Source organism: Mesoplodon densirostris, chromosome 12 (genome assembly GCF_025265405.1).
Source record: "Mesoplodon densirostris isolate mMesDen1 chromosome 12, mMesDen1 primary haplotype, whole genome shotgun sequence".
NCBI classification, from domain to species: domain Eukaryota; kingdom Metazoa; phylum Chordata; class Mammalia; order Artiodactyla; family Ziphiidae; genus Mesoplodon; species Mesoplodon densirostris.
The window spans coordinates 62,498,028-62,510,486 of record NC_082672.1 but is presented as its reverse complement, the minus strand read 5'-3'; positions in this window follow the sequence as shown (position 1 = coordinate 62,510,486).

Here is a 12,459-nt window from a genome sequence, read left to right as displayed (position 1 = left end):
TATCAATAATCATTTTAAATATCAATAGTCTAAAGTCCCTAGTTAAAACACAGTGGTTGTCAGAATGGATCAAAAAATAAGATGCAACTGTATGTTGCCTAGACATTAAATATGAAGACACAAAGGTTAAAGGTAAATAGATGAAGACAGGTATAACATGCTAACAAAAAAAATGAAGGTAGTTATACTGGTCTTTGGAAAGGGCTCAGTTCAGAGCAAAAAAGTATCAGGAATAAATAGGGGCATTATGTAATGATAAAGCTGTCAATTCTCTTAGAAGGCCAAACAGTTCTCACTGTTTATGCACCTAAAAAAAGTGTCAAATTCTATGAGGCAAAAACTGATAGAACTCTAAGGAGAAATAAATGAACCCACTTTATAGCTGGGACTTCATCACTCCTCTATCAAAAATGGAGAGATCCAGCAGGCAGAAAATCAGAAAAGAGATAGTTGAATCAACACCTCCATCGGTCAACAGGATATTATTGACATCTATAGATTACTTCATCTGACCAAAGCAGAATACATGTTATTTTCAAGCTCCAATGGAACACTGACCAAGGTAGACTCTATTCTGGGCCATAAAACACACATTTAAAGAATGGATTTCATACATCTGCTCTTATTCAACAACAGAATTAAACTAGAAATCAATAAGAGTTGAAAAATCCCCAAATGAATGGAGATTAAACAATGCACTTTCCATAATACATGAGTCAAAGAAGAAATCTCAAGAGAAGATAAAGACATTTTGAAATCAATAAAAATAAAAAAAAATTTATGAAAATTTGTGGCATTCAGCTAAAGCTGGACTTTGAAGGAAATTATAGCATTGAACCTATACCCAATACCAATTAGTTATTTAAGCATACATACAGCAAACCCAGCAAAAATCACTCTCTAACAATGGATCTCTGTGTGGTTGGTTCTGGGAACTAGCAGAAGGACTACTGTACAACCCAGGCTATAGGAAAGATAAACATGTAATTGGTTAGGAAGGGAAGAAAAGAAAGCCAGTCGGGACCAGTGCCCCTATGAGGGGACTCAGAGGAAAAGGGAGATTGCATGGGTGAACACCCACACTAAGGAATGAGCAGCACAAGACATGGACTGGGTTTCCCAAACCCAGGTCCTATGTGGAGGAGACAAGGACCCTTCGCTGATTGTACGACCTATGGAACAGATGGAAACACTGAAGACTGAAGTCTGCTCATGACAAATACACATGTGTGCGCACACACACACACACACACACACATGGGATTGCCCCCAAGGCAAGGCAGAGAGAGGTCTGATCTAGCTGTGGCAAGATTTTCCCAGGAGAGCCTTGCTGCACACCCCAGCCACAAATGAGTGACTGTTCGAGCCCCACTCACTCCATGCCACAGGACAAAACTGGATCTGAAAGAAATGGGACTGGGAAATGAGTTGACCTTGGGACACACAGGTGACGCAGTCCACGGGGAAGCCCAGCTGACAGCAACTGTTGGCAATTCCTCAAGTGGTGTCCCAGAAGCAGCCCAGATTTCTGATGGCTGAAGCTTGGGAAAGCCCACCCGATACTCACAGGGAAACCATTTGGGCCTCACCTAACCTGCAGAGCCGCTTAACCAAGAGTGAGGGCAGCAGAGGCTGGGGACAGTGATGAGACAGGACAGACAAGGGAACTTGCCCCCTAGACAGAGTGGAGAACAGTCTGCTCCACTGACTGTCAGGTCTCCTGATAGCACTTCACCATGTGCCCCAGCCCAAGCCGTGCAAATGCTCTGGCCCCACTCACTCCACACCACAGTCACGCACCTGATCTGGGGTGGTCATGACCAGGGAAAAGACTCGACCATGGGCTGTGTCTGAGTGGAGCTGAACATGCTTACACAGGCAGTACACTGGACATCTGCATGTGCATATGTCCCACTTGCTTAAGCACTCCCTTCCTATGGGCAAAGAACCTGGTATGGGGAAGGGAAAAACACACACCTAACGGGAACAAACCAGCTCCATCCTGAAACCTCAGGGCTTCTGCTCCAGCAACTTGGGCTCAGACGCTCCCCATGACAGGGCAGTGGTGGCCACTGAGAGGAAGTTCCACCTCATACTTGCTGCCAGCCCTTCCATTTCCAGTCCAATGCCCTACCAACATGATAACTGCCAGCACATCGCAAGGAAAGATGTGACTGGCATTCACCACCAATCCAGCCATCCCACCAAATGCATTGGGCACATGCAGTTTACATTGGGACACTCACACATAAGAACACTCCTACAAGAGCACAATAGGAAACTGTTTCACCTAAATTCATAGAGGAAGGGAAAATCATACAGCAGATGCAGGACATTCAACTGACAGAGCAAAAGAAAACCACTGAATTTATAAGTGATGACACAGAAATAAAAAACTTACCAGATAAAGAATTCAAAATATTTGTAAAAAAATGTTTACTAAATTAGAAAAAAGTAATTGATCTACATACTGAACACTGTCACAAGGAACTAGAAAATATTAAAAAGACCCCATCAAAAATAAGTAATTCAATATCTGAAATTCAACAAAAAGCACACACTAGAAGGAATGAAAATAGCAGACTAAGCAATACAGAAGAACACATATGTGATCTGGACGATAGAAAAATGGAAATCACACAATCAGAACAGCAGAAAGGAAAACAGTTTAAAAAATGAAAGCACCTTAAGAGATAGTTAGGTGCTTTAAGCATTAAGCAATCCTACATTGGCTTTACAGGGGTTCCAGAGAGGCAAGAGAGACAGAAGGGGATAAAAAAATGTATTGAAGAAACTATAGCTGAAAACGCCCCAAATATGAAGAAGGAAACATATCCAGGTAGGGGAATCACAGATTATAATAAGATGAACCTCACCCAACCAGGAAAAAAAAAAAAAAAAAAAAAAAAAAAAACCCACACCAAGACATACCAAAACTAAAATAACAAAAGTTAAAGAGGGAATTCTAAAGGAAGCAAGAGAAGTATGAAGAGTCATATACAAGGGAATTACCATAAGGTTATTTGCTGATATTTCTGCAGAAACTTGGCAGACCAGAAGGGAATAGCATGATATACTCAGATTGCTGAACGGGAAAAACGTCCAACTAGTTTACTCTGCCCAGCAAGATTACTGGTTAGAACAGAGGTAGAGATAAAGAACTTCCCAGACAAGCAAAAACTAAAAGAATTTATCAATATTAAACTTACCCTAAAAGAAATGTTGCAGAGTCTTCGCTTAATGGAAAAAAAAAAAAAAAAAAAGACTATATAGAAAAGGAAAAATCCCACTTGCAAAGGCAAATACATAGTAAGGATTAAAAATCACTTAAGCCGGTCGGTAGATTAAAAGACAAATAGTGTAAACTCAAGTATAACTACAGTGAACAGTTAAGGGATAAGTATGAAGATGTAAAATGACATCCAAAACACAAAATGTGGGGGCAGGGAGTAAAAATACAGATCTTTTCGCACGTGTTTGAACATAAATGACTACAAGTTTAAAACTGGGTCACAAGGATGCTTCAACGAAAGAAATACCTGTCAGTGTATTTTTGACATTTTAACTCAGGGAAGATAGATGACAAACAAAATGAGTAGTTAAATCCTACCATATACTGAGGTGTGACAAATGCTATAGGAAAAGTAAAGCAGGGAGGAGGGGTAGGGAGGGCAGGGGATTGCAAGTTATTAACACAGAGGCCTGGAAATTCCTGCATTTGCATCAACATGGATGGACACAGGGAATATTATGCTTCATGAAATAAGTCAGAAAGCAAAGGACAAATACTGTATAATATCACTTGCATGTGGAATCAAAAAAAAATACAAATCTGTTTATATGCAAAACAGAAACAGACTCACAGATATAGGAAATGAACTAGTCACTACTGAGGGGAGAAGGAAGTGGGGAGGATCAAATTAGGAGTACGGGATTAAGAGATACAAACTACTATGTATAAAACAGATCATCAGCAAGGATATATTGTATAGCAGAGGGAATTAGAGTCATTACCTTCTAATAACTTTTAATGAAGTACAATCAGGAAAAACACTGAATCACTATGGTGTATACCTGAAACTAACATAATATTGTAAATTAACTATGCTTCAATTAAAAATAAAACTTACATAGCTCTGGTACCAAGAAAAGCAAACAAACAAACCAACCAACAAATGAGTAAGTGGGAAAACACATTCCAAAAATCTAAGAAAAAATAGATTGTAGTTTGTGAAATTCCTGAATCTGTAAATGGCAAGGGCTCACCAAAGCAGGCATTAGTATTAAAAACTTATTAATAGAACTTCCATTATCCTGTTCAGCCTGTTAGAAACTCAGAAGCTGCCACTCAATCCTCAAAACAATCAAAAAGCTGAACAACCTGAAAAAACAACTCTTCTTAGATCCCTGGGGGGAGGGTGGAGGGTGGTAACAAATCAAACTATTGTTCCAGAATTGGAGATGTTCACAGGCAAGTCCAGAGAGTTACAACTTACCTGAGCAGAAGACCACAAGCTGAAACTTCCACAAGAACCAGTGCTGCAGTAGGAAAGCCTGAACTATAATTGATGCATTTCTGGAAACCCACTGTGGACAACTTTGAGAGTTAGACACTCCAGCAAACCCAGTCAGACAGGAGACCCCAAATATTGGCGAGATTTACATCCAAGAGCTTGACCAAGTTTCTATGGTAAATAGCAGACAAAACCACCTTCAGGCATCCAGCAGGGAAAGAAGAAGAGGAGCCATTTTAAAAAGCAGCAGCACATTTTATTTTTCCTTAACAAGGCTTGTCCTCAGGCGAAACTAGTTAACCAGATCCTAAGCCGCTGGGATTTATTAGAGCCTAATTGCCCTGGAGAAAAAAGAAATATGCAAACCTGCTGGCTCTAATTTTCTACTGCAGAGAAGAAAATACCCAATACCAGTGCACTTTGGCTATTTTGTCGCACCTAAGGAAGTGTGGGGATGGGAAGCACTGTGTGCAGTTTACAGTGCTGAGGCATGGACACACTGAAATTCTGAGACCTGACTACAGCACTATAGTAAAGCTTCCTCTCCCTCCAAAACTTACCACTACATTACTCAGAGCCTACTTACAGATATTTCTTTTATCCACTGTATCATATCCAGTTAACAAACAAAAACAAAACATACTCAAAGGCAAAACCACAGATTCAAGAGACAAAAGTGAGCATAGAAAGAGACCCCAAAATGGCACTGATGTTGGAATTATCAGACCAGGAATCAAAAAGAAACTAGGATTAGCATGCTAAGGGTTCTCCTGGATAAAGTAGATAGAATACATGAACACATGGGTGATATAAGAACAGAGATGAAAATTCTAAGAAAGAAGGAAAAGAAATGCTAGAGATCAAAAATACTGTAACAGAAATGAAGAATATCATTGTCGAGCTAATTATTAGCAGATTAGACACAGCTGACGTAAGAATTTCTGAGCTTGAGGTTATCTAAGTAGTAATCTCCTACACTGAAAAAAGCAAACAAACAAACAAAAACAAATGAGTAAGAGGGAAAACACATTCCAAAAATCTAAGAAAAAAATAGTATGTAATTTTGGAAATTCCTGAATCTGTAACTGGCAAGGGCTCACCAAAGCAGGCATTACTATTAAAAAGTTATTAACAGCACTTCCAGCTTCCTTTTCAGCCTGTTAGAAACTCAGAAGCTGCCACTCAATCCTCACAACAATCAAAAAGATGAACAACCTGAAAAAGCAACAATTCTTCTTAGACCCTTGGGGAGGGACCGGGGGGCAGTAACAAATCAAACTACTGCTCCAGAATTGGAGATGTTCACAGGCAAGTACAGAGAGTTACAACTTACCTGAGCAGAAGACCACAAGCTGAAACTTCCACAAGAACCAGTGCTGCAGTAGGAAAGCCTGAACTATAATTGATGCATTTCTGGAAGCCCACTGTGGACAACTTTGAGAGTTAAATGCTCCAGCACACCCAGTCAGACAGGGGCCCACACAATTTGGCGAGATTTACATCCAAGAGCTTGACCAAGTTTCCATAGTAAATACCAGAGAAAACCCCCTTCCGGCGCCCAGCATGGAAAGAAGAAGAGGAGCCATTTTAAAAAGCAGCAGCACATTTTTTTTTTTCTTAACAGAGCTTGTCCTCAGGTGAAACTAGTTAACCAGATTCTAAGCTGCTGGGATTTATTAGAGCCTAATTGACCTGGAGAAAAAAGAAATATGCAAACCTCCTGGCTCTACTTTTCTACTGGAGAGGAGAAAATACCCAATACCAGTGCACTTTGGCTATTTTGTCGCAGCTAAGGAAGGGTGGGGATGGGAAGCACTGTGTGCAATTTACAGTCTAGAGGCATGTGTACACTAAAATACAGAGACCTGACTACAGAGCTATAGTAAAGCTTCCTCTCCCTGCAAAACTTACCACTACATTACTCAAAGCCTACTTACACATGTTTCTTTTATCCAGTGTATCATATCCAGTTAACAACAACAGCAACAACAAAAAAAAAGAAAACTTATTCAAAGGCAAAACCACAGATTCAAGAGACAAAGTGGGCATCAGAAAGATACCCCAAATTGACATTGATGTTGGAATTATCAGACCAGGAATGAAAAAGAGACTAGGATTAGCAGGCTAAGGGTTCTCCTGGATAAAGTAGGTAGAATGCATGAACACACGGGTGATATAAGAATAGAGATGAAAATTCTAAGAAAGAAGGAAAAGAAATGCTAGAGATCAAAAACACTGTAACAGAAATGAAGAATATCTTTGTCGAGCTAATTATTAGCCAATTAGAAATGGCTGAGAAAAGAATTTCTGAGCTTGAGGATATCTAAATAGTAATCTCCTACACTGAATAAAACAAACAGCAAACAGACTAAAACCAAACAAAATATCATATCCAAGTGCTGTGGAACAACTGCAAAAGATGCGACATATAGGTAATAGGACTTCAAGAAGGAAAAGCAAAGAGAAAGAAGGAGAAGCAATATTTGAAAGAATAATGACTGATAATTACTCCAAATACCAAACCACATATCCAGGAAGCTTGGAGAATAAGCAAGGTAAATGCCAAAAACTGGGCCCTCGACAGGTTACTTTCAAATTACAGAAAATAAAGGACAAAGATATAATTCTGAAAAAAAGAAGATGTGGAGGTGCATAGCTACCATAGAGATATAATGTTATGTTATATTATAATTGTTATTATTATATTTATAATATAAATAACAATTATATCTGACTTCTCCTCAGAAAGCATGCAAAGAAGATGATAGGGGAGTAAAATACTGAAACTGTTAAGGACATTTTAAAAAGCTCACAAACCTAGAATTCTATATCCTTCAAAATTATCTATCAGAAATGAAAGATAAAGACTTTCACAGACAAACAAATATTGAGGGAATTTATTACTAGTCCACTGCCTTGCAAGAGATGTTAAAAGAGGTTCTTTAGAGAGGAGGAAGATACATAGGTACAAAACTGGGATCTCCATAGAGGAACAGTATCAGAGAAAGGGATAAGTGAAAATAACATAAAAACTTTAATTTTTCTAGATTGCGCTAACATAACAATTTGTTCAAATGATAAAAGCAACATTGTATATGAATAAGCAACACAAATAACAGCAATGATACAAGGGGCAAAATGGAGGAATTAAGATCATTTTGTTCTTATAAGTTACGCTAGCTGTGAAGTGGTCCAATGTCATTTGAAAATATACTGGGATTAGTTGTAAATGTATATTGCAAACTCAAAGGCAGCCATTTGAAAAAGTGAAAAAAATAAATAAAACTGGTATAATAAGAGAGGAGAGAAAATGGAATCATAAAATGCTCAATTACAACCACAAAAGGCAGAAAAAGAGGATATCAAAGTAGGAACAGGTATCAAAGGCAACACAGAAAACTCTAACAAATATAGATGTTAACACAACTATATCAATAATCACTTTAAATATCAACAGTTGAAATGCCCTAGTTAAAAGACAGTGGTTGTCAAAATGGATCAAAAAATAAGACACAACTATATGTTGCCTACACATTAAACATTCAGACACAGAGGTTAAAGGTAAATGGATGAAGACAGGTATAACACACTAACAAAAAAAGTGAAGGTAGTTATACTGGTCTTTAGACAGGGCACAATTCAGAACAAGAAAGTATCAGGAATAAATAAATAAATTAAATAAACAAATAAATAAATAAGTAGCATTATGTAATGATAAGCTGTCAATTCTCTTAGAAGGCCAAACAGTTCTCATTGTGTATGCACCTAACAAAAGTGTCTAATTCTATGAGGCAAGAATTGATAGAACTCTAAGGAGAAATAAATGAATCCACTTAATAGTTGGGACTTCACCTCTCCTCTATCAAAAATGGAGAGATCCAGCAGGCAGAAAATCAGAAAAGAGATAGTTGATCAACACCACCATCGCGCAACAGGATATTATTGACATCCATAGATTACTTCATCCGAAAAAAGCAGAATGCACGTTATTTTCAAGCTCAAATGGAACACTGACCAAGGTAGACTCTATTCCGGGCCATAAAACACAAATTTAAAAGAATGAATTTCATACACCTGCTCTCATTCAACAATGGAATTAAACAAGACATCAATAACAGCTGAAAAATCCCCAACTGCATGGAGATTCAACGATGCACTTTAAATAATGCAGGAGTCAAAGAAATCAAGAGAAGATAAAGACATTTTGAAATCAATAAAAATTTATGAAAATGTGTGGCATTCAGCTAAAGCTGGACTTTGAAGGAAAATATAGCATTGAACATATACCCAATACCAATTAGTTATTTAAGCATGCATACAGCAAACCCAGCAAAAATCACTCTCTAACAATGGATCTCTGTGTGGTTGGTTCTGGGAACTAGCAGAAGGACTACTGTACAACCCAGGCTATAGGAAAGATAAACATGTAATTGGTTAGGAAGGGAAGAAAAGAAAGCCAGTCGGGACCAGTGCCTCTAGGAGGGGACTCAGAGGAAAAGGGAGATTGCATGGGTGAACACCCACACTAAGGAATGAGCAGCACAAGGCATGGACTGGGTTTCCCAATCCTGTGGTCCTATGTGGAGGAGACAAGCACCCTTCAGTGAGTGTAGGACCTATGGAACAGATGGAAACACTGAAGACTGAAGTCTGCTCATGAAAAATACACACAAGCGGGCACGCGCACACACACACACACACACACACACACACACACACGGGATTGCCCCCAAGGCAAGGCGGAGAGAGGTCTGATCTAGCTGTGGCAAGATTTTCCCAGGAGAGCCTTGCTGCACACCCCAGCCACAAATGAGTGACTGTTCGAGCCCCACTCACTCCATGCCACAGGACAAAACTGGATCTGAAAGAAATGGGACTGGGGAAATGAGTTGACCTTGGGACACACAGGTGACAAAATCCAAGGGGAAGCCCAGGTGACAGCAACTGTTGGCACTTCCTCAAGCGGTGTCCCAGATGCAGCCCAGATTTCTGATGGCTGAAGCTCGGGAAAGCCCACCCGATACTCACAGGGAAACCATTTGGGCTTCACCTACCCTGCAGAGCCGTTTCACCAGAGTGAGAGCAGCAGAGGCTGGGGACACTGATGAGACATGACAGACAAGGGAACTTGCCCCCTAGACAGAGTGGAGAACAGTCTGCTCCACTGACTGTCAGGTCTCCTGATAGCACTTCACCATGTGCCCCAGCCCAAGCCGTGCAAATGCTCTGGCCCCACTCACTCCACACTACAGTCAGGTACCTGATCTGGGGGGATCATGACCAGGGAAAAGACTCGACCATGGGCTGTGTCTCAGTGGAGCTGAACATGCCTACACAGGCAGTGCACTGGATATCTGCATGTGCGTATTTCACACTTGCTTAAGCACTTCCCTCCTATGGGCAAAGAACCTGGAATAGGGAAGAGAAAAACACACACCTAAAGGGAACAAAGCCAGCTCCAGCCTGAAACCTCAGGGCTTCTGCTCCAGCAACTTGGGCTCAGACCCTCCCCATGACAGGGCAGTGGTGGCCACTGAGAGGAAGTTCCACCTCACATTTGGTGCCAGCCCCTCCATTTCCAGTCCAATGCCCTACCAACATGATAACTGCCAGCACATCGCAAGGAAAGATGCGACTGGCATCCACCTCCAATCCAGCCAAACCACCAAATGCATTGGGCACATGCAGTTTGCATTGGGACACTCACACAGAAGAACACTCCTACAAGAGCACTGTAGGTAACTGTTTCACCTAAATTCAGAGGAAGGGAAAGTTAAAATCATAAAGCAGAGGAAGTACATTCAACTGAAAGAGCAAAAGAAGTCCACTGAATTTATAAGCGATGAAACAGAAATAAAAAACTTACCACATAAAGAATTCAAAATATTCGTAATAAAATGTTTACTAAATTAGATAAAAGTAATTGATCTAAATACTGAACACTATAACAAGGAACTAGAAAATATTAAAAAGACCCCATCAAAAATAAGTAATTCAATATCTGAAATTCAACAAAAAGCACACACTAGAAGGAATAAAAATAACAGACTAAGCAATACAGAAGAACACATATGTGATCTGGGAGATAGAATAATGGAAATCACGCAATCTGAACATCAGAAAGGAAAACAATTTAAAAAATGAAAGCACCTTAACAGATGGTTAGGTGCTTTAAGCATTAAGCATTCCTACATTTGCCTTACAGGGGTTCCAGGAAGGCAAGAGAGAGAGAAGGGGATCAAAAATGTCTTGAAGAACTTATAGCTGAAAATGCCCCAAACATGAAGAAGGAAATATATCCAGGTAGAGGAATCACAGATCATAATAAGATGAACCTCCCCCAAACCAAAAATAACCCACACCAAGACATACTAAAACTAACATAGCAAAAGTTAAAGAGATAATTCTAAAGGCAGCAAGAGAAGTACGAAGGGTCATATACAAGGGAATTACCATAAGGTTATTAGCTGATATTTCTGCAGAAACTTTGCAGACCAGAAGGGAATAGCATGATATACTCAGATTGCTGAACGGGGAAAACTTCCAACTAGTATACTCTGCCCAGCAAGATTACAGTTTAGAATAGAGGTAGAGATAAAGAACTTCCCAGAGAAGCAAAAACTAAAAGAATTTATCAATATTAAACCTACCCTAAGAGAAATGTTGCAGGGTCTTCGCTAAATGGAAAAAAAAAAAAAACAAAAAAACAAGACTATATAGGAAAGGAAAAATCCCACTTGGAAAGGCAAATACATAGTAAGGATTAAAAATCACTTAAGCCGGTCGGTAGATTAAAAGACAAATAGTGTAAACTCAAGTATAACTACAGTGAACAGTTAAGGGATAAGTATGAAGATGTAAAATGACATACAAAACACAAAATGTGGGGGCAGGGAGTAAAAATATAGATCTCTTTGCACGTGTTTGAACATAAATGACTACAAGTTTAAAACTGGGTCACAAGGATGCTTCAACAAAAGAAATACCTGTCTGTGTATTTTTGACCTTTTAACTCAGGGAAGATAGATAACAAACAAAATGAGTAGTTAAATCCTACCGTATACTGAGGTGTGACAAATGCTATAGGAAAAGTAAAACAGGGAGGAGGGGTAGGGAGGGCAGGGGATTGCAAGTTATTAACACAGAGGCCTGGAAATTCCTGCATTTGCATCAACATGGATGGACCCAGGGAATAGTATGCTTAGTGAAATAAGTCAGAAAGTGAAAGAAAAATACTGTATAATATCACTTACATGTGGAATCTAAAAAATAATACAAATCAGTTTATATGCAAAACAGAAACAGACTCACAGATATAGGAAATAAACTAGTCACTCCTGAGGGGAGAAGGAAGTGGGGAGGAGCAAATTAGGGGTACGGGATTAAGAGATACAAACTACTATGTATAAAAGAGATCATCAGCAAGGATATATTGTATAGCACAGGGAATTACAGTCATTACCTTCTAATAACTTTTAATGAAGTACAATCAGGAAAAACACTGAATCACTATGCTGTATACCTGAAACTAACATAATATTGTAAATTGCATATCATTCCATGAAAAATAAAACTTACATAGCTCTGGTACCAAGAAAAGCAAACAAATAAGAGGGAAAACACATTCCAAAAATCTAAGAAAAAAATAGTATGTAATTTTGGAAATTCCTGAATCTGTAACTGGCAAGGGCTCACCAAAGCAGGCATTACTATTAAAAAGTTATTAACAGCACTTCCAGTTTCCTGTTCACTGTTAGAAACTCAGAAGCTGCCATTCCATCCTCACAACAATCAAAAAGCTGAACAAACTGAAAAAACAACAACTCTTCTTAGATCATTGGGGGATGGGGGTGAGGGCAGTAACAAATCAAACTATTGTTCCAAAATTGGAGATGTTCACAGGCAAGTACAGAGAGTTACAACTTACCTGAGCAGAAGACCACAA